Source organism: Rhinopithecus roxellana, chromosome 13 (genome assembly GCF_007565055.1).
Source record: "Rhinopithecus roxellana isolate Shanxi Qingling chromosome 13, ASM756505v1, whole genome shotgun sequence".
Lineage (NCBI taxonomy): Eukaryota > Metazoa > Chordata > Mammalia > Primates > Cercopithecidae > Rhinopithecus > Rhinopithecus roxellana.
Window position 1 is genome coordinate 75,871,171 of NC_044561.1, and position 23,842 is coordinate 75,895,012.

Genomic DNA, 23,842 nt, shown 5'->3' on the forward strand with positions numbered 1-23,842 from the left:
AGTCTGAGTTCCCCTGAAAGCAGAGCTCGAGCCAAGGCTTGGGTGCAGATGGTTTTAGGAAGGTCACCCAGGAAGTGGAGAAAGATGCATAGAGAAAGGAGAGAGCTGAAGGAAGGGCGCTTCCTGGGCTGGTCAGCTGTGGGCCTGTGGGGCTCCCTCCGCCGGAGGCCTTTGGAGACCTGTGTTGGGCCATCTCCAGGTGGCCCAGAGGGGAACAGGTGGGGCACTTGCCACTGCTTCCTGACTGTCGGTGAAGGTGTCCGTTCCTGCCTGGCCGTGCTGCTGCTTGCCATGAGGCCCATCTCTGGCCCGCGGGTCTCTAGCCCGCGGACAATGGAGGCAAGTCAGAGGAGAGCTGGGTAAGGGGTCAGCCTTGGCACCGCTGCTCATTCCATGAACTCCGCAACCTGCCCTGTGTCTGCCCTGGCAGAATCTTAACTCAGAAATCAACTGTTCTTTCGTCTTCCAACCAAGAAAATGTCATTCAAAGGAGAGAACAATCCTCTTCAGCCTCCAGCTTTGCTGGAGCGGAGAGGGCTAGTGCCCCCTAGATCTCACTGTGGTCCTTTAACCACGAAACATGGCCTTTGCTGACCTTGAATGTGAGCAGATAGAGGAGAGCCAACCTCACGGATTCAGCTGGTTGGCACAAACAAAAGGAAGGCTTTGCAGGGGCTACGGCTGAACAAATCCAGAGCTTTCTTCTTGGAAATTCCAAAGGTGCTAAGGGAGCTGGGCAGTGTCCTGCCTGTACTGCCCATGCCAGTGTGAGCTGAAGGCCAGCATATGGGGCACAGCCAGCAGGATGTCACCATCCACCCATCATGGTGCCACAGGCCCTTGCACCAAACAGTGCCAGCCAGGGCTTCACTGTGACTCAGTAACAGGGCCTTCTGTAGCGCTCCACAGGGGCTGAATGAAGGGAAACCGGCATCAGGACTGGCCAGACTTGCCTGACAGTTCACCTTTTTACCCCAGGGTGTCCCTGGAGAACCCAGATCTTCTGAGGTGGGAAGGATGTATTGGCAGGAGGGGAACGCCTGGGGCCCCGAAGGAAGATTTAGGGACATGAAGAAAGATTTAGGGCCCCAGAGGAAGATTTAGGGCCCCAGAGGAAGATTTAGGGCCCCCAAAAAGATTTAGGGTCCTGAAGGAAGATTCTCTGGGTGGAGATGCTGACCCCCAGGGCTGGGGCAGGTGTCAGGAACATATTCAGGTGTGAGCCCACATTGGGTGTCCACAGTGAGGTTTCCAAGTTCACAGCTGGCAGCTGGGGCTGGAAGCCCACCCCTCGGGAAATCACACCCTCTCTGTCCAGCGGCCCACGATGTTAATGAAGATCCATGGGCTTGTGGATTCAAGGATCCCTCACTTTTCATGTGTCTTGTGGGCCTTTCCTGCCTGCCCAGGGGAAAAGGTAGCTCTAACCATCAGGCTGCTTTAGCTTGTGGATATCCCAGAAACAATTCAGGGTTGCTCTGTTCAACCGCCTTTGTCCTCAGACACCCAGGATACCAGGTGCTTCACTGCCAGGTTCCCCAGGGTCTGCACAACGTGATGTCCCCTATCCAGGAAGATTATAGGCAAGGAGTGGGCTTGTCCCTGGTTGTAAACAGTGGTAGCTATGCCTCTGGGTGTCGGGATCGCAGTGCACCTGGACTTGGGGACCCAGTGAGCCTGGCCGCGGGTGACCCTGGCAGGTGACTTAACCAGGCTGGGCCTCACTATGAAATGAAGGCAATACTAATAATACCTCCATTATAAGGTTGCTGAGAAGATTAAATAAAATAATGCACAAGAGTGCTAAGCATGGGCCCGGCATGGACTGAATCAATTATATCCATTGGTGATAAAATCATGCCTTTAAGAAGAATATTGAGACAGGCTGGAATCAGGCTTCCTGATGGTCTTAGCCCAACCTGCTGTCTGACACTTGAAAGCCTTCCCTAAAAACTCTTTGCTTGAATCTTTCCAGTGACAGGCTTTTTACTACCTCACAGGGAAGGCCTATCTATCATCTACCTACAGTTTCCTCTCCCTGCACCACTTCTTTCCTCCCTCATTTCCTTTCTCCTATATGTCCTTCCTCCTTCTCTCCCTCCTTCTTCCTTCCTTCCTTCCTTCTTTCCTTCCTTCCTTCCTTCCTTCCTTCCCTCCTCCTTCCCCCTCTTTCTTCCTTCCTTCCCTCCCTCCTTCTTTCTTCCTTCCTTCCTCCTTCCTTCCCTCCCTCTTTCCCTCCCTCCTCCGTCCTCCCTTCTTCCTTCCCTCCCTCCTTCATTCCTTCCTTCCTCCTTCCCTCCCTCCTCCTTCCTTCCTTCCTCCTTCCCTCCCTCCTCCTTCCTTCCTTCCTCCTTCCCCCTCCTTCTTCCTTTCTTCCTTTCTCCTTCCTTCCCTTCTTCTTCCTTCCTTCTTTCCTTCCTTCCTCCTTCCTTCCTCTCTCCCTCCCTCCTTCCTTCCTCCCTCCCTCCCTCCTTCCCCCTTCCTTCCTTCCTTCCTTCTTCCCTCCCCGCTCCTTCCTTCCTCCTTCCCTCCGTCACTTCTTCTTCCTTCCTTCCTTGTTTGCCTCTTCTTTCTCCCATACCTTGTTTCAGACCCAATCCAGGTGACTGAGTTTCCATAAGGATGGTTCTGTCCCCATGTGGGTTCCAGTCATATTCAACCATGGACCACACAGACCCAGGCTTTCTCCCTGTCAGCAGGACAGCTCTTGAGGGCTGCAAAGAAGGCTACCCCACAAGCTGCCACACTCTGTGCAGAGGTCCCCTCCAGGGATTTTCTGAAGCTCCGTCCTTTTCTGGTTGGGGGCCAGCTGCAAGTGGAACCCCCACCTCTCTCTACGAGCTTTCTCTCAGCTGACCCTTTTCCCCCACGTCTCCCCTAGGCCCCGACCACACGAATCAGGGTCTGCAAAGAGTTCCAATCCACTATCTCGCCATCCTAAAAGGTGCCAAGAGTGGCCCGGCTTCTTGTGGTTGGGGGACTGTTTTGTTAATTATCTCATCTCCATATTTCTCCAAACCCAAGCTGCAACCTGGATTTGAAAACCCCCCTCAGCCTCAGAATGGAAAGGAAATAAAATCGAGTAAGAGCCCCACCCCATTAAGGCTCATGGAACATTTCTCGTCCCAGCCTCTCCTTGGAAGGCACTTGGTCACCCCTATGGGTAGATGCAGCCCATCATTGTACAACCATCCTTTAGCTTACATTCGTGCCACATGCCTACCCACGGCACACCCTCAGTCATGCATGTGAATACTCATACGTGCAGGTGTGCACACACACAGACAGGGCACACCCACCTCTGGTCGTGCATACACATGCATGTACACACTGGAACAGACACGTGGATGTGTAGACACAGGTAACAGCCATTCACAGAGCTTGTATTTGGAATATCAGATTTAAAGACCCATGGTTTCTCTGCTGAACACCATGGGCTACAGCAGCTTCGGCCAACATGCTCTGGATTGCCTGCCCATGACAGATGGCAGCTGGGAACCAGCAGAGAGAGAAGCCTCCTCTGCTCCTGGATAATGAGCTAAGAGCCTCTCAGTGGGAGCCGCACTTACCTCTCAGCCCCTCTGTAATCCAGCAGAGGACAGAGGGCAAGTGGGGACAGTTGTTGGAACCTTTGGGGACCCTACTTCCCAGGGCAGATGGATGGCATGGGAGTGGATGGGGTAACTCCAGAGAGGAGGCAGCTGTGCTGGGCACAGGCCCACTGCCCTCAGGGTCTCAGAGGTAACCAGTGTCCTACCCTGGGGACTCTGGGGGCCACAGCCATTGCCCATCAGCTTTTGTAGGAGCATGTGCTGGGGAGACAGACACAGAGGCAAGACAAGGAACCAGGGTGCGATTTGCTTTTTATTTATTACACATTCCATGGGAAGAGAAGCCAGGGGAGCAAGTACGCAGGGCTAGGTGTGTCAGGCAGGGACCGGTGACAAAAATGCAGGCCCCCAGCTTCTCCCCAAAGGTGCTGGAGTGGACTCTTTTTCATTAAAATCCCCATTTCCATGTGTTTGTGACTCAGTCATAAAGAGTGGCTCCAGGCAGGATCCGGGCATGGGCAGAACTCCGTTGGGAAACAGGCTTCTTGCTTTTCATCCATAATTATTTTCTTTATGGTTTATTGGGTTTTATCATTCAGGAGGCAAAAATGTCCTGGTGGGTACTGGGAGGTGTTGTGGGTCAAGATGCCCCCAAAACACCAGCGGACGGAGGGTGTGCAGGGATGGAGGGTCCTGGCCTTGTTCTTGTGCCTTCCGCGTTGCTATGATATTTGGAGTCTCTTCCGTAACTGGAGGGAAAGAATCCCCTCCCTAGCACTGCCCATCCTCAGCCCCTCCCCTCCTCACTTCTGAGCATTGCTCGAAACTTGCTTCTCTCCCCTGACTGTGCAAAGGTGAGTGACCATGCGGCCTGCATTACCTGCTGCACCTCACATTTAAAGGCACCTGTGACACCCTGGACGCTCTGCCCGGCCCAGGGGAAGCCATGGTGAATGAACCCAGCAAGGGTCCTGTCCTCACAGAGCTCAAACAAGGCCCAGGAGGGATGCGATGCCATCTCCCTGGCTGCCAGGGTGATTATTTAATTATGGAGCTGATCACTGCCATAAGGGAGAATGTACCCTGGGGAACTCCATGCCCGCTGAGGGCTGCAATGGTTAATTTTATGTATCTACTTGACTCGGCCACCAGGTATCCAGATATTTGGTCAAACACTATTCCAGGCCAGGTGCAGTGGCTCATGCCTGCAATCCTAGTGCTTTGGGAGGCTGAAGTGGGCAGATTTCTTGAGTCTTGAAGTTCATGCCACTGCACTGCAGCCTGGGCGACAGTAAGACCTTGTCTCAAAAACAAAATAAAACAAAACATTCTTCCAGGTGTGTCTGTGAGGGTGTTTCTGGATGAGATTAACATTTGAATCTGCTGATGGAGTCAAGTTGTTGCCTCTCTTGTGTGGCTCAGCTTCTTTCAATCAGTTGAGGAATTGAATGGGGCAAAAAATCTGACTTGAGGGAATTTGACATGCCTGCCTGTTTGAGCTGGGACAGGGATTCTTCCTCTGCCCTCGGACTGGAACACCATGAGTGTTCCTGGGTCTCCAGCTTGCCAGTGGCAGATCCTGGGACGACTCAGCCTCTGTAATTGTGTGAGCCAATCTGGTATAATAAATAAATTTAGATGCATATACATAAATGTCTTCTGTTCCGTTTCTCTGCAGAATCTAATACAGGACCCAAAGAAAGTTGCGCTGAGCACAGGGCATTCAAACTAAGACATGAGGGTTGAGGAAGCATTGCTGTTACATGGGGTTAAGATAAGGCAAGGCATTGTCTTGCCTTGGTAAGGCAAGACAAGTCTCACCCAGTGACAGGGGGCCACTGCACCAGGTCACAGAGGAGATGCATCTTCTGCTGAGATGCCACCCATGGGAACACTTGGCCTCCCCCTCCCATACCCTCCTCCTCCCTTCCCGCCTCCCATCAGCCACAGCAGGAGCTCCCTGAGCTGCCACTCACTGGGGCCTCTTGCCATCCCTGTCAGTTTCGACCTCCTCCACTTCCGTGCCCTGGTTCCCTATGCTAAACTCCCTTTGTTGTGAATATCTGGAGCGGTTTTGGTTTCACTGGTGGGCTCCAACCTCCATGGGGATCAGGGCTCAGTAGGGTGGGCATGGGCTGAATAGCCAGCAAGAGCCTTGAAGTCTGGCAGGATTGTAGGGTTGGACCAAGAGGGGCAGAGTCTGGGAAGAAATGAGCAGGGAATAGTGAAGCAATTTGAGCAGGGCAGAGGTGGGACTGAGCTAAGGACTTTGCACTTGACCCAACTGGCAACAGGGAGTGAGCCAAACAGGGTCCCAGGAGGCCACCGACAATGCTGGACAGGAGCCATACATTTGTACACAACAAAAGGAACTCCAGATGCCTCTGCAACTTGGCTTCTGCCCAACTCACTGTCTTGCCTTGAGTTAGGGGTCTCAGTGATTAAGGAAGAGGCTTCTGTCCCTTCCAGGCCACCATAGAAGGAGACACTGGGGGTTGTGAGCCAGCAGGAAATGTCATGTGGCTTGATTTAAAAGGATCCCTCTGGCTGTCATGGGAAGGCCAGAGTGGGACAGGGGACCAGATGGAAACTACATTGGTCCCCTAGGTGGGAGATGACAGGTGTGAATCAGGGTGACAGCAGAACTTCGTGGGGTCCTGTACAAGGCCTGGGGCTGCAGGTGACCCAAGACTGACTCACGACATTCCTCCGTTGCCCCCCAATATCCTTCACTGTCTCTTTGCAGTAAAGCGATCAGAGCCCCCACTTCTAGGTCAGTGGGACCCCGGGCCTCAGGGAATGTCGGTGATGGAGCGTCTTGCCAGAAGCCAGTTTCAGCATACCACCCTCGGGGCGCACCTCTAGCATCCTCGGGTCTCAGAGGAGCCAACAGCAGACCTGGGAGGTAGAAGGATGAGGCCCTCAGGCTGGTGAAGGCCAGACCATTCTTCACTTGGAACTAACATTACAACCCTGCTCACATGAGGTGGGAGGTGGAGACTAGACTCTGGACCAGATTAAAGACTGACTGAAACAGGGACGAGGTGAAAGGCCCTCTCCATAAGACACGCCCACCCATGTGGCCATTTATCATCACCATAGCAACACTTGGAAGTTACCGCCCCTTTCCTTGGCAGCAACCCAGAAGCTACCACGCTCTTTCTAGAAAGTTCTGCATAACTCGCTCCTTAATTTGCATGTAATTAAAAGTGTGTATAAATGTGACTGCAAGACTGCCCCTAAGCTGCTACACTGGGCACACCGCCTGTGGGGGAGCCCTGCTCGGCAGGGAGCAGAACCTCTGCTGCTGCACACTGCCATTTCAGTAAAAGCTGTTGTCTAACACCACCAGTTCACCCTTGAATTATTTTCTGAGCAGAGTCAAAAACCTTCCCAGGCTAAGCCCCAACTTCAGGGCTCACCTGCCCTGTATACCAGTGCCCACTCCTCTACCCCCAGGGCCACTCATGAGGGAATTAAAACTGAGCCCAATGCTAAAGCGATCTGGGTAATAAATGTGTTGGGACATCAAGAAAGCCATTTGGAAAAAAGATAAAATTAATCCATTCCTCATCCCAAGCACAAGAATAAACCACACATAGATGAGAGATCCACACGTCATCGTTAAGCTATGGAGTGTTAGAGGTAATGGGTGAATTCCTCTACTCTGGGTAAAGAAGATTTTCTAACTGTGACTGAAAACCAAGATTGATAATTTGATACAAAAAAACTCAAACAAGATATTTTTGCATGGCAAAAACGCCATCAGCATATCAAAGGACAAATAGAAAACTGGAAGAAAATATTTGCAACATATATCACAGACAAAAGGCAAATATTCTGGCTGGACGCAGTGGCTCACACTTGTAATCCCAGCACTTTGGGAGGCAGAGGGCAGTGGATCATGAGGTCAGGAGTTCGAGACTAGCCTGGCCAATATGGTGAAACCCCATCTCTACTAAAAATACAAAAATTAATTGGGTGTGGTGGCCTGCACCTGTAGTCCCAGCTACTCGGGAGGCTGAGGCAGAAGAATTGCTAGAAGCTGGGAAGTGTAGGTTGCAGTGAGCCAAGATGGTGCCACTGCACTCCAGCCTGGGCAACAGGGTGAGACTCCATCTCAAAAAAAAGAAAAAAAGAAAAAAAGCCAGGCATGGTGGCTCACGCCTGTATTCCCAGCACTTTGGGAGGCTGAGGTGGGTGGATCACCTGAGGTCAGGAGTTCAAGACCAGCCTGGCCAACATGGTGAAACCCCATCTCTACTAAAAAATGCAAAAATCAGCCAGGTATGGTGGCACATGCCTGTAATTCCAGCTACCAGGGAAGCTGAAGCAGGAGAATCAGCTTGAACCCGGGAGGCAGAGGTTGCAGTGAGCCGAGATCATGCCACTGCACTACAGCCTGGGCGACAGAGCAAGACTCCACCTCAAAAAAAAGAAAAAAAAAGAAAGAAAAAAGAAAAAGAAGCCCATATTCTTTGAAATACACAGGACATCTTAAAACTAAGGAAAATGACGAAAGACGTAAACAGACAATTCACAATAAGGGCTATAAAATGGCCCCTAAACGTGAAACATGCCAAATAAGGGAAATGTGCGTTTAAACTACACTGTGGTACCACTTTTCAGCCATCACAGGGACAACATTCATATGCTGGATAACAGTTCCCACCAGCGAGGCCATGGAAAACCCTCACTGTCTTGAGCTGCTAGTGGGCATGAAGCATGGTGGTATCTCTGTGGTGGAAAATTGAGCAACTTCTTACAAAACAATGTGCAGTGTGCGTTCACACTTCAAACCTGCTGTCTCACTTCTAGGAATTTACCCTAAAGATCCACCTCCAATTATACGCAAATGTATAAGCACAGGCTTATTCATTGCACCATTGTTTGTAATAGCAGAATCCCGGAAATGACCCAAACACCCACACGCAGGAGAGACATGGAAGAATCTGAGGTACATCCACACTGTGGTATGTAGTAGTAAGTACTATGCAGCTATAAGAAAGAATGAAGAAGACCTCTACAAATGAATATAGAGTGATTTTCCAGAGATGTTGCTAACTGTAAAAAGCAAAGCGCAAGATAACACGTAATGTAGAATACGCTACCTTCTGTGTAAGAAAGAAGGCAAATTAAGAAACCATGCATAGAAAGAAAAACACAGAGGAGACAAAGTAGGAAAGAGCAGACATGATAATTTTGAGGTATGGGATAAGAGGACAGGGTGGAAGGACACAGAAGGGAGAGGACCTCTCCACGGCACCCTTTGATCTCGTCTGGACATTTGGGAGCATGTTAATGTTTTGAATATTCAGAAACATAAAACTTAATCAACAAGGTCAGAGAGAGGAAAAAGAACCAAGAGCGACAGGAAACTAACACATGAACTCAATGTTTTTCAAGTGAACACCATAATCACACTCAAAAAAACAGAAAAAATTTTAGCCAGAGCAACCGGACAAGATAAAGAAATAAAGGGCATCCAAATCAGTAAAGAGGAGATCAAACTGTCGCTGTTTGCTGATGATATGACTGTATACCTAGAAAACCCTAAAGACTCATCCAAAAAGCTCCTAGATCTGATAAATGAATTCAGTAAAGTTTCAGGGTACAAAATCAATGTACGCATATCAGTAGCACTGCTATACACTAACAATGACCAAGTTGAGAATCAAATCAAGAACTCAACCTTTTTTATAACAGTTGTGCAAAAAACAAAACAACAACAACAAAAACTTAGGAATAACCTAACCCAGGAGGTGAATGATCTCTAAAAGGAAAACTACAAAACACTGCTGAAAGAAATCATAGACAACACAAACAAATGGAAACACATCCCATGCTCATGGATGGATAGAATCAATATTGTGACAATGACCATACTGCCAAAGGCAATCTACAAATTCAATGTAATTGCCAGCAAAATACCATCATCATTCTTCACAGAACTAGAAAAAAAAATCCCAAAATTCATATGGAACCAAAAAAGTCCCCACATTGCAAAAGCAAGGCTAAGCAAAAAGAACAAATCTGGAGGCATTACATTACCTGACTTCAAACTACACTACAAGGCTATAGTTACTAAAACAGCATGGTACTAGTATAAAAATAGGCACATAGACTAATGGAACAGAATAGAGAACTCAGAAATACAGCAGAATATTTACAGCCAACTGATCTTCTACAAAACAAATAAAAAACATAAAGTGGGTAAAGGATGCCCTATTCAACAAATGGTGCTGGGATAATTGGCAAGGCACGTATAGAAGGATGAAACTGGATCCTCATCTCTCACCTTATACAAAAGTCAACTGAAGATGGCTCAAAGACTTAAATCTAAGACCTGAAACCATAAAAATTCTAGAAGATAACATCAAAAAAACTCTTCCAGACATTGGCTTAGACAAGGAGTTCATGACCAAGAATCCAAAGGCAAATGCGACGAAAACAAAGATAAATATGTGGGACCAAATTAAACTAAAAAGCTTCTCCAAAGCAAAAGAAATAATCAGCTGAGGAAACAAACAACCTACAGAGTGGGAGAAAATATTCTCAAACTACACATCTGACTAACTACTAATATCCCAAATCTACAAGGAACTCAAACAAATAAGCAAGAAAAAAAAAAAAAAAAAAAAACAAATGACCCCATCAAAAAGTGGGCTAAGGACATGAATGAACAATTCTCAAAAGAAGATATACAAATGGCCAGCAAACATATGAAAAAATGCTCAACAGCACTCATTATCAGGGAAATGCAAATTAAAACCACAATGACATACCACCTTATTCTTGCAAGAATGGCCATAATTTAAAAATAAAAAATAACAGATGTTGTGGATGTGGTGAAAAGGGAACACTTTTACACTGCTGGTGAGAATGTAAACTAGTATAACCTCTATGGAAAACAGTATGGAAATTCCTTAAAGAACTAAAAGTAGAACTACCATTTGATCCAGCAATCCCAGTACTGGGTATTTACCCAGGGGAAAAGAAGTCATTATATGAAAAAGATACTTGCACACACAGGTTTATAGCAGCACAATTCACAACTATAAAAATATACATCAGCCCAAATGTGCATCAACCAACTAGTGGATAGGGAAAATGTAGTGTGTGTGTGTGTGTACTCTGTGTGTGTGTATATATATAGCATATTGCATATATATATAGTATATATAGTACACACACATTATATATATACACACACACACACACAAACATACACACACACACTATGGAATACTACTCAGCCATAGAAAGGAATGGAATAATGGCATTCACTGCAACTCGGATGGAGTTGGAGACCATTATTCTAATTGAAGTAACTCAGGAATGGAAAATCAAACATCCTATATTCTCACTTATAAGTGGGAGCTAAACTATGAGGATGCTTAGACATAAGATGCGAAGATATAAGAATGCTATAATGGACTCTGGGGACTCGGGGGGGAGGAGGGAAGGGAGGTGAGGGATAAAAGTCTACACATTGGGTACAACATACACTGCTCAGGTGATGGGTCCACCAAAGTCTCGGAAATCACCACTAAAGAACGTATTCATGCAACCAAACACCTGTTTCCCCAAACTAGTAAAATAATAATAAAAAATAAAATAAATTACCTGTCTGCCACTTCTTAACTTGTGAGCTCAGAGAAGACATGTGCTCTCTGTAAGCCTCAGTGTCTTCACCTTGCAGAGTTTATGGAAGGATTAAAGACGAGGCAAGCTCCTTGTAGAATATCAGGTGCATGGTAAGCAATAAATACAGATGTGTTGCCTGGCTGTGACACATTTGAGCTGTATATTGTATTTATGTGCATCATGATGCTGTATGTGATCATTGTGATTGGAAATAAATGCCTATATGTTTTTGCAAAAATAAAGAAATTAAAGAAAGAACAAATAAAACAGAAACTAATCCTACAAACTGACAAATATGGTCTTGTGTAGGTCTGGGACAGAGGGTTTGGGAAAGAATTGGAAGCAAACACTGAACTCTGTTTCCTAGATGTTTTCGTGGTGCTGTGAAAGCACTTTTGCAATGATTTGGGCTGTATCGTAGAACTGGGCATTAGAATAAGGGTGATGTTTTCAGGTGCCAGGATTCTCACTGTGAAAGAAGGGACATCGAATACAGAGCAAGGAAAGCAAGAAAGATCCCTGGAGTGCAGGCTGGGACCAGGGTCGTAGGTACTGGGTGAGGTTAGAAGCATCCATGGCTTCTTGGAGAGCACTTTTGTGAGGGAAAGTGGAGGATGCAGGGTGGAACCGTGGGGGCTGCCAGACCACGTGCAGACTCACAACGTCTCTCATCCTGGCGGAGAGTTCTGGGGCAAGGACTGCCCACAGAGTGGTCCTGCACTGGGTAGGGATGGGCAGCCCTTGTACTGCTGCCTTGCTCAGACATTGGCTCAGAGCTTCCAAGAGGAGGACAACTTCAGATTGAAAGCTGAGGTGGGCCCCAGGTGAGCTAACAGCTGGAGACTGCACACTACACAGCTGGGGGATGAGAGAGGGCAACTCTGTGTTTGCACAGAGAAATTAGGTGAATGCATGGCTTCTGAGATATATGTATCCAAGATGTCAGTCTATGCATGCCCATGTTCACTTAGACATGTATGTGTCTGCGCGTATGTGTATATGCAACTTCATTTGTGTCCAGGCGCATATACATCACTAAATATTTCTTAACTCAGTCCAGTGACAAAGCCTAGAAGCAAAGTCAGCCCAGTTGCAAAAATCACAGCAGGCCCGGATTCTAATACCACCTGCCATGAAAAGAAACAGGATCCTCAGAGAAATGGCTTGTTCCAGGGCTAGGGTGAGGAAGGCACTAGATGAACCACACATAGCTTGTTATTTCCCAAAGTGAGGATGTGTTAAGAAAAAATGATGAAGACACGTCATAAGAATACAGGAGCCTACTTGAACAGGCTCTCACTGGCCAAATCTGGGACAACTTGGGCACCAAAATAATTAACAACAGTAATAAGTTATAAACCATTGGAAAAAATAGGTCTCCGTTAGTCCATATCAATAACAAATGGATGAATGAATGACTGGAGGGCGAGGAAAGAGCCTTTGCTTGCAGTAGAATGTGAGTGGGCTGGAGTTGGGAAACATCACCAGGGTCATGAAGATTGGTCCAGGCCAGAGTCATGGAGGAAGGATTTGGGAATTTGTGGAGGAGCTGACACTGTGTGGTCTTAGAGGTCTCCCCGGAGATTGGCTGTTAGCGCCAAGAGAAGAATCGTGTATTAGTCCATTCTCGCATTGCTGTCAAGAAGAACCTGAGACTGACTGGGTAATTTATAAAGAAAAGAGGTTGAACTGGCTCACAGTTCTGCAGGCTGTATAGGAAGAATAATGGCTTCTGCTTCTGGGGAAGTCTCAGGAAGTTTCTAATCATAGTGGAAGGCAAAGGGGGAGCAGGTGTCTTATATCATGGGAGCAGAAGCAAGAGACAGAGCAAGGTGGGAGGGGCCACACACTTTTAAACAACCAGATCTCTCGAGAATTCACTCATCACAAGGACAGCACCAAAGGGATGATGCTGAGCCATTCATGAGCAACCCATCCCTATGATGCGACCACCTCCCCCCAGGCCTTACCTCCAACACTGGGGACTACAGTTGAACATGAGACTTGGGTGGGGACACAGATCCAAACCATATCAAATAGTAATTACACAGACAGTATCTTGGCCAAGTGATCAAGATTAACATTGCCAGTGCAGGACAGATAAGATATCCTGAAACTAACACAACATCACATATTGGTGGGCCACCCAGGACGCCTAACCTCACTCTAACTATGTAGAAAACACTAGATTAACTCAGAAGGAGGAGCATTCTGTTGTTTAAAAGTAGGGATAGATGGGGATGGTCTAATTTCCAAAAAGGTTAATGGCATATAGACAAAGGAAGATAGACTGTGGAAAGGTTCCAGGTTAAAGGAAGTTAAAAAGACCCGACAAGTAAATACAAAATTTGGTCTTAGATCTCCTGGGCCCATGGTTGCACGTGGAGCATGCCAGTTATAAGGGGACAGCACTGTTAAGACGCAGCCATGGAACCTGAGGCCTCCTGAGTGCTCGGGTTGCCCCTGGGAGGCCCCACATCAGCTAATCCCAGGGCAGAGCTGGGTTAAGGAAAAGTGCAAGGTGAGTCTTGGTCGTACAGTGAAATGAGAGGAGGGCAGTGTTCCCAGAGCCCCGTGAGCCCCCAGGAGGGAGCTGTCGGTGGCAGCCAGCTCTCAGGTCCTCAGCCCTTGCCCCTGCCCTTCCTTCCAGTACCCGAGCCTGAGGATGAGTCAGACGTGGGTAGAGTCACCACGCGTCTCTGTCTCCAAAGCTGAATCTACCCCTGACTGCCCTCTGGGGGATCCAGTCCCGGCTCAATTCTCAAACCCCGAAGCACCACCCTCCCAAGGCTGGGTCTGCACCCATAAACCACACATGGCCGCCAGCCATCCCGCCCCACTTGCTCCTCCCAGTGCGGTCCCTGGGAACTGGTCAGACATGCAGGATTCTAGGCCTCAACCCAGACCTGCTGAATCAAAATCTGCATTTTAACACGACCCCCCCAGGTTGTGGGAGCATTAAAATCTAAGAGAGGCCCAGCACTAACCCACTTGACAACAACAACAACAAAGCCAGCCCCATCCAGAAAAGGGTCTAACAGAGCAGTGTCCTTAAGTGTGCGAATTTCAGGAGTTACAGACTTCTTGAGGTTGTTGCCTCTTTGGTCAGGTTCAGGGTCAGGCCCCTGCTGCTCCTGTCCAGTGGCGAATCTGGCAGTCCCCACACCTGCTGTGTCCCATCCACAGTCCCAAGCTGACTGCTACAAAATGTCTGGCTGTCTGTGCCTTGGCCACCTGGATTCTGGGAGAAGAGACTCTGGACAGGGGCTGGGGAAGGAACAAGCTCTCTCGAACTGAAGCCAAGAGCCCAGAGATGCTAGTTTACCACCAACAAAACAACCATCTGGAATTAGCAAAAAGCATCTGGAATCCAAGGGGCCCCCAGGCAAATTACATTGTTGATCTTGGTTGAATGTCTTTTATGATCAAGGTAATTTCTTATGGAAACTGACCATGTGGTCCTCTGTGGGGAGGGATAGGGGAGGGAGGAGGAGCACAGGTGGAAGCAGCGTCTGCCTGGCCTGGCCAACCAGGACTCAGCTCTAAGGGGCAGCCTGGTGCAGCGGGGTAAGGCTCAAAACCTAATTCTGGCCATGCCATTTGCTGACTGTGTGACCTTGGGTACGTTATGAAACTGTTGGGGCCCCAGTGTCACCACCTGTAAGATGAGGGTGTGGATGACAGCACCTCGCTTTGTAAGGACTGAGTTTGAGTGTCCAGAGTGCTTAGGACAGGACAGCGCCTGGCTCAGAGTAGGTATGGGGTTTGCTGTGGGTGGTCCGCGCTGCGTCCTGCCATGCGGAAAGAGGAGGCGGGGCTGCATTTGAGCTGTGTCCCCTCTGTCTCCATTCCTTCACCCACCAGCCCTGGGCCTCAAGGAGGTCACTTAATCAACTGCAGCCCCGCTTCTCCCAAGCATCAAATGAAAGCCACAGGACAGTGCCTCCGCATGGGGTTATCTCACCAAACCCAGCACGTTTATCGTCCCATTTCACAGATGAGAAAACATCTGCAGGAAAAAGCTTAGAAACCTTGAGAGAGCAGATCCCCATCCTCCTACCCCGGGGGTTCCGTGTGGAACACGGACTGACAGGAGGCAGAAGGTCATTTCTTGGGTTAAGGGAGATGAAAGGTGAGAGGGGACTCTAGGGAAGGCTCCACTGACAGTCATAAAGGACTGAATCTTTCGTGTTAATCTGCACCGTAAAGAACAGAGACCACAGATGACCAGGGACTCCAGACCTGGACCCCCAATGCACCCTGAGGACAGACCAGAGGTGACTGTGACAGAATGACTCCCCTCCCCGAATCTGCAGACACCAAGTAGAGAGTTGTGGATTTCCACCGTGCATGCAAATGGGGTTTGAAACAATCTTCTCTTAGGGCACAGGGAGGTGGCAGCTGATACCTGAATCCCATTTCTACCCTCACCCAGAAGCTGTTGGCGAAAGTTTGTGGACAAAGCAAATGAATAAACAAACGGCCAGGGCATGGTCCAGTTCCCTGGATGTCTGTTCTTGCAAGTTTTCTTCTTCATGTTCATGAAGAAAAAAGGGGAAAAGATCAGAATACTAAGAAAGACCCCCCCCCCCATTCAAGCTTCCAAAGCTAGGTTTAGTGTCCCAACATGGGCAGACTGGTTTGAAGTGAGATTTTGGCAAACAAAGTGCAGTTCCCTCTCTGTCTGGGTAGGGAGCTCCCAGAGAAAGAAAGCAGCAGGACCTAATGGCTTGAGGGAGGGGAGGTGCTTGCTGAAAGGCCTGTGTCAAGACAGACCAGGACCTTGGAGATAAGCAGCTCAGGGGAGAAGTGGACACTACAGGGTCACCCAAGCAGGGAGGGCCACCTTGCACCCCCGCAGACCAAAGAAGCAATTGGGAACTGCACCGGGAACCGGGGCTGCTGTTGGACTCCATTTTCTGGCAGTACTCAATTTGCACTTGGAAAAAAAAAATAAAAAGAAAGGGCCTAGGAATGAAGGGGATGGAATGAATTACCCAGCAGATCAGACACTTTGGTTTCAGCCCACGACCTTGCAGAGTCTTGCGTGAAATCTTACAAGCAACATAAACAGAGTGGTGGCCAACCCCACCACCAGAAATATTCAATAATAAAACACAGCTGTCGGTGCCGGCATTTCCCAAGCCGACTTTGTCATTCTTGCCATTAGAAATGCTGACAAAGTCAAAAACTGCCGAATGAAAGCCAGTTTTCTTTTCCCCCAAAGAGAAAGGTTTTTGTGAACTGCAGTCTAAATATTCACTTATAACTTGAACGATCCATAAGAATAATTTAAGACAGAACTTCTTCTTGGAAACTCATTTTGACCAAGTGTTTGTGAGAAACCGTGCCTGATCCTGGCTGGGATCATCACTTTGATTTGAAATCGGTGTCTTGATTATGAAAACGCCCTGGGGTCCCCCTCCTTGGCTCGTGGTGCGGGTAATTAAGCGGGAGCCTTCTTAGCCGACTCTGTGAGATGGAGTTGACACAGTGCTGGCAGTGGATGTTGGCAGGTCTTGTTGGGACTTTATAATAATAAAATCTTACAATCGTTACATCCAAAAAGAAAGACCCAGATGTGGGAGAAGAGAAACATCTGGAGCCGCAGCTCCATCCTCTGGTCTCAAAGCCTCCCACTCCCTGGGGTCCCAAAGATGACAGCAGAAACTTTGGTAATAAAAATAAAGCTTTACAAGGGTGGGGGCAGGGAGGGAAGGAAGGCAAAAGTCATGAGTTCTATGTGATTCTGTGTTCCTGGGTATTTTTCTCCTTGGGAAGAGAGTTAGGATTTGAGCACACGCATCAAATCCAGGGTGTGGGCTGTGCAGGGTGGGGAGACAGGCGTGGGAATGAGGGTAGGGATGGATGCAGAGAGGGAGTAAGAAGGAGAGTAAATGAAGCAAGGCAGGGGGTTTCCAGGGACCAGGGAAGATTAGGAGTTGTGAGCCCAGAAGATCAATTTATTCAAATCTCTGCCTCTGAAGTCCAAAAAAGTAAAATTAAAGAAACAAACCTCATTAAACAAAATAAGCACAAAAAGCAAAGGAACCTGGGAGAAGCACAGGGAGGGAAGTCCAGGGCATAGACTGAAGGACTCAGGAGACGTTTCCACAGAGGTGACATTGAGGCTGGGCCATTCAGGGATGTGTAGGAGTTTTCCAGGCAGACTGAACCACAGATGCGAAGTCTCGAAGGCCTCAGAGAGCCCAGCCTGAACGTCAGGCTGAATGTGGCCCTGAGCTCTGGGAACACAATGACATGAGGCATCACACCTGCTTCTCCGAGTTCGGCTCTCCTGACACAGTGTTGCCACAGTGCCCAGCCAGACCCTCCCCAGCAAGTGTTGCCCCAGCCCCCGGCGTCCTCTTCCTCCTCTACCTTGTGGTCATCACAACCCCATCTCTGTGGTGAGTCTAGGGGTGGCATTTGAAAGCATATTTGGGGTTTGGGGGTGAGCATGAGGGGCACTCACTGGGGTCCAGTATCATCACATGCCAATCAGCCCACCCTGCTTTGGGGTCAGCCACCTCCCCTTGCAGGTCAGAGCAATCTAGGTGTCATCGGCCCGTCAAAAATCAGAAGGAGGCCTCAGAACAGGGGCTGGGGACTCTGAGAAGGTGCTGGAACAGAGTGTAGGTGTTCTGGCTTCAGGATGCTGCAGCAACCTCTACCTTGCAGGGATTATAGTCTATCAGGGCCAGAGGTCCTTCTCCAGGAAGGAGACACCATGAGATTCTCCAGGACATGGAGTCAGTAGGACAGTGCCCCAACTGCCTTCCCACTTAGCCATGCCATAAAAATGTTCCTTTCTTTCCCTGAGAAAGGAATGATTCTCACTGCTGATAAGCTTTTATTTTGTGCAGAAAACAGTCTTGTTTTAAGCCGTGATAAGCCAGAAGTCCTCAAGCTGAAAAACTATGTTAAATTCACAAATAAATAAGAGAGTTTTTCATTCATTTTTTGTTTTTTTATTTGTCAAATGGCTTCTCTTGTTAAAATGATGCTCAGAACTTTCTGGTGTTTGAGGCGTGCTCTATATCTGGAATTAGATGGTGCTTACACAGGTGTACACATTTGTCAAAAGTCGTTGAACTGTAGACTTAAAATGTGCACATTTAATATATGTAAGCTACAACTATCTTATGCTGTCTTCTCCTTAGAGGATGACCTTCTAGTCCTAATAGACCACAAGCCCTGTGAGGCAGATGTTGCTGCCGCATCCTGAGGCTGGAACACCTGTGCCCTGTCTGGTGCCCTCCAAAAGTTCCCTCCATTAACAAAAAAAGTTTAATATCATGTCCTCTTGGTTAAATGTAGCAATGTCAGCTTTGAACAACTCTAGGCTGGGTCTCAAAGTGGTTCCTACCTTTGCCAGCTCTTCTTCCTACTGTTTACCATTTAAGTACGATTAAATTTCACCAAAGTGCTTAGAGAAACCAGACAAAACCTGGTCCTTTCGCTGGACACTCTTATGAGCAGGACGCATAGTGGCGAAAGGGTAATGAAGGGGAGGACGTGGTGACTTTGAAAGAGTGATTTTCATAGCAGTGAGGAAGAACTGCTAGCACTTCCCCCCCCTCCAAATTCCATATTTATTCCTGCTTTATCCTTAACTCAGAGGCACACGGTACAGAAATAATGAAACCGTTCCGATGACGATTTGCCCAGTGCTGCAAGCTCTGTCAGAGTGCATGGAGTGATGCTGTAATCAAATGCACGACATCTTATCTTCTTCAGATAAAGTAATCATCAACCAAGAAGAGGCTCAGGGCAGCAGTGTGCCAGGCAACCTGCAGCTTCAGCTGCCTCATTGCTGGAGCCTTTGCCCGAACAACTGAGACTGGCCTCTTTACTTTACCTCTTTCCCTTGCACTTTTTATGACAGAAGAAAGCTTGGCAGTGGAAAAGCTCTTGGAGCATGAAGTATTGCCGTCTTTTTCTTTGACTGCAGTATAACAGACATTCAGAAAAGTGCAGAGACCCTTGGCATGCACCAGGCAACCTGCACCCAGATCAGGCAATGCAGATCCAGACTCAGGGCCACCCTAACCCACACTCTGAGAGCATGTGATCTTCTAGTCACACGTTGGAAGGGTTAATAAAATGCAGACAGGCCCCCTCCCTCCCTTTCTACACCTCACGCAGTACAGGAGGGGATCCACTGACCAGACAGTTTCAGTTAAATTGATAAAATATTGTTTTTTTAAAAAAGGAAGTGTATTATTTTTCTGTTATATGGGTAGGGTTTACCCCAGGACACTGCCAGAGACAAAGGTTTCCTGAAGGTAAGCCATGCCTCTAGGTAAGCTGCTGCCAGGGCTCTTGCACTGCAGAATGATTCTGTCTATTGAAACAGCACCCTGGAAGGGGGTAGGGGGTGGAAGACAATTTTTTAAATGCCTTTTAAGTGCATTTTTGTCACACTGAAGAAAGGGAATGCAGAGTCCAGGATGGAAAATTTCCTTTCCCTCATGGACCTGCAATTGCATGTCACTAAGGCCATGTCCTCCCCACTGGCCATCCCTGAATTATTGGTGGCAGCTACCCAGGTCTCTCAGAGAACATCCCCTGTTAGAGACCCCTGCTTGTCTTTTAAGACTCCTTGAGTTGTGAAGTGGAGGACCAGTGACTTCTAAACATGTAGTGTGTACCTACCATGTGTCCAGCAATCAAAATAGCCAGGACTTACCCTGTGCCAGATACAGTTCTGAGGACCTCACGTGTACCCATTCATTTAATCTTTACAGAAACCCTGGGAGATGTGTACATGGCTATCCTCATTCAACAGCAGAGGAAACTGAGGCACAGAGAAATAAAGTAACTTGTCCCCCATCATGATAGCCATAAGTGGAGTAGACAGGAGAACCCCATTGACCTGGCCCCAGGGTCGAGGCTCTCACCCACTGAGATATGTGGAAGACAGGATGGAGGATGAGCCCAGACAGAGACAGCCCTGGAGACTCCTAAGCTCAGATGCAGGAGCTCAGTCTTCATCAGAGGCCTCATCCAGAGTAGAGAGTGGATAGATGCGGCCAACTGTAGATGCTCCAATTCTAGCCCAGGGCCACCCACCCTTCTGCTAAAGGACCACTTCTCAGAGGCACAGCCCTGGTACAGGAATTTTGTTATTCCATAAAAGGAAGCCATATTTGCAGAAAGAACCACATTTGGCTGGTGAAATTCATCCAATCCAAAGTTAAAACCAAGTTGTTGTAATTCAAACTCGGATGTCGATTTCAACCCCTATCTCACAACTATTTTGAGCCTAGGAAAGCCCACAAGTGTGTCTATTCTGAGACAACGACACAAAAAGATCCAGTTAGAAAAATGTTCAGAGAAACTTGGGAATTATAATTACTCCTACACCCGAGAGCGTTCAACTGCTCTCATTTTATAAAGTGGCTCTGCAGAAATTGCACTTTAATGTTCTGCCCCAAGGGGGATGGGGGGTGGCAATGTTTTTAATTGATGGAAGGCTCCCCCGGTGACAGGCTTGAGGGACAAATGGGCGCAGGAGCTTGCAGGTAAACAGATGTTCCTGGGAAGGTGTGGAAAAGGCCCCAGAGCAGGGCCAACCAGAGAGGAGCCAATCGCAGGCAAGAGGAAAGGAATTAGGTAAAGGACTGAGGCACGGTAGCATAAAATATCAACTTTATTTTTAAAATAACAATGTTGGCTACTATCATTTAGCGGCCATGTATCATACGGCCAGGACTATGCTAAGCCCTGGACAAGTATTAACTCATTTAATCATCCAAATAACCCCTTAAATATATTCTATTAGAATCCCCTCTTTGTAGCTTGAAAAATTAAGGCAGAGAGAAGTCTAAGATCTTCCCTTAGATCACAGCGCAGAGCCATGAAGCCACAACTTGAAGCCAGGACCTGGACTCCTGAGTCCAGCCCTCATATTGCAGGTCACAGCTCCCCAGAAACTGTGCAAGTGACCTCATTTAGAAAAGGGGTGTTTGTGAATGTAATTCACCAATTCATTCATTCTAGACCCATCTAGAATGAGATCATCCTGGTTTATTTGGGCTGGGCCCTAAATCCAATGACAAGTGTCTTTATAAGAGACACACAGAGGAGAGACACAGAGAGGGGAAAACCATGTGAAGGTGGAGGTAGATATCCATCTTCTGGATCTTGTGGCCAGAAGATGAATCTCTGCCTCAAGCCAAAGATGCCTCTTTCTTGCTTGGAAGACGGAAGAAAGGATCTTTCCCTGGAGCCTCCAGAGGTAGCACAGCCCTCCAACACTGTGATTTTGGATTTCTGGATTTTTTTTTTTTTTTTTGACAGGGTCTCACTCTGTCACCCAGGCTGGAGTGCAGTGGCGCAATCACAGCTCACTACAGCCTCAACTTCTCGGGTTCAGGTGATTCTTCCACCTCAGCTTCCATAGTAGCTGGGATTACAGGTATACACCACCATGCCCAGCTGAATTTTTTTGTATTTTTTATAGACACAGGTTTTTGCCATTTGCCCAGGCTGGTATCAGAACTCCTGGGCTCAAGGGATCCACCCTCCTCAGTCTCCCAAAGGAGCCACCATATCCAGAAGATTTCTGGATTTCTTAATTTTGGACTTCAGAGAATACCTTTCTGTTTCTCTAAGCCACCACATTTGTGGTCATTTGCTATGGCAGACCCCAGGAAACGAATACACGAACCCTCCAATGTTGGTACTTTAGCATTAGAGACAATGATGCTGAGGCTTGAGGGATTAGGCTTGAGGGATCTCCAACCACAGATGACAAGTGACCCACAAGTCCTCGAACCCTGATCTGTCTGTGCTCTGAACACAGCTCTTGCCTCCAGCCTGTGAAGTGTCCCGGGAAGCAGTGCTTCTAGGGAGCCTCTTGGGGTCAGGGAGAAGAGAAAGGCTCAGGCACTAAATAACAGTCAGCACCAGGAAGGGTCAGTGAACTGGGGTTCTCAGGGCTCATGATGGAACAAGGGCCCGACAGAGGGACACCTGGGCCACCACAGGATCTGAGGACGCCAAGGCAGCCCACGCCATCTTCAAGGTACTCTATTTGAAACCTCTTCATCGTATTGGACTCAAGGGCTCTATTTATTCTCCTGGAGTTTTTCTGAACAAGTCGGAGGGGAAGAACTTGAGTGGGCTTTGGATATCTGTTGCCTCCCTCAAAGAGCTTGAGGTCAGCACTTGAGTCCACTCGACGAGATCCAATGTCGAGCTGTGATCGGGGAGGGGGACAGTTCAAGACTCAGGAAAACAGAAGTTTCCCCTCATCTCTTAAGTCATCTCAACTTGCACTGGGGTTGCCCTTAGGAGCCAGAGGAATAATCCTGACAATAGCAATAAAACAATAATATAATATATTTCTCCCATGTGCTGTGTGTTGCCTCCGGGCCAGGCGTGGCTCTAAAACCCTTACACATATGGCCTTGTCTCCTGCTCACGTCGACACTCGAAGCTGGCTGCCATCCTCATTCCCATCTTCTGGAAAAAGGGAAGAAGTGAGGCCCAGCCTGGTTAGGCCCTGCTAACCAGGGGCCGGATCACCTAAAGTGAGGAACTTTTCTCAGGCTACATGGCCAGTAGATTTCAGGGCAAAGATTCCAGCTTAATTCTGCAAGTGCAGAGGGACTTCTGGCCTCTTTTTCACTAAGCTGTCCCCCTACGGCTTAAGCACTTTGTACCACACCTGTCCTCTAGATTCTGAAGTTCTAAGACAGACCCACATGACTTGCCTTGGGAACCCTACCAGTGCCTTCTACAGCACCACCCTCAACCCCCTCAATAAATAGCTGATTGGGATGGAAAAGAGTGGAGTGCAGTGGACTTCAACTGCGCTGGGTTGACGTGATCTGATCTGATCTGCACAGACTTAAATGGACATAATCTGAGTTGACTTGTCTTGAGATGACTTGATGTGAGTTAAATAAAAAACCCATTTAGGACTATTTCTGGGAAATGAAAGAAAGCTCATTTTACTCCTTTTTACAGAGACCTGCCTGCCCCCATCCCTCCGACTGTGTTGGGCTCAGATGGAAAGGGAAGGTCTCAGAAACGACAGCTCTCTGCATTCAATCCAGCCCAGCCAGGACCACAGACATCAGGGCAGGGCAAGGGCAGCCAGAGTGCTGTGAGGAGCCAGGTTTTCATCTTGGAGCTATGGCTGGCACAGAAGCCCCTGTGCCCACGGTGAGAGGAATGAAGGTGGGGAGGAGTGAACCTCACTCAGACCCAGCCATGCCCGTGAGTCACAGAGCGTGGCCTGCCTGGTGCAGAGTATTGCCCTGTGGAGTAACGAGCATTGCCCTGCAGAGGAGGAATGCAGGGAGGCCCAAGACAGGGCTGAAGCTGTCTTCCCACTGCCACTCCAGCTGCCAGGGCACCACTCCCTTTCTTTCCATTGTTGGCTAACTGTGAGAATGACCCTGCCTTGAGCTCCACCTGGCTATGTGCATCTTGCTTGCATGACCTCATTAAGTCTCCATGACAACCTATTACTATCCCCACTCTATTGATGATGAAGCCAAGGCCCAGTGGCCCACCATCTTGGCTTACCTGGGACTACAGGGATTCCTGTGATGTGGGACTTCCAGTGCTAACGCTGTAATCGTCCTGAACCAAGAGGGAAAAGTTGGTTACCTGGATTAGAGGACCTT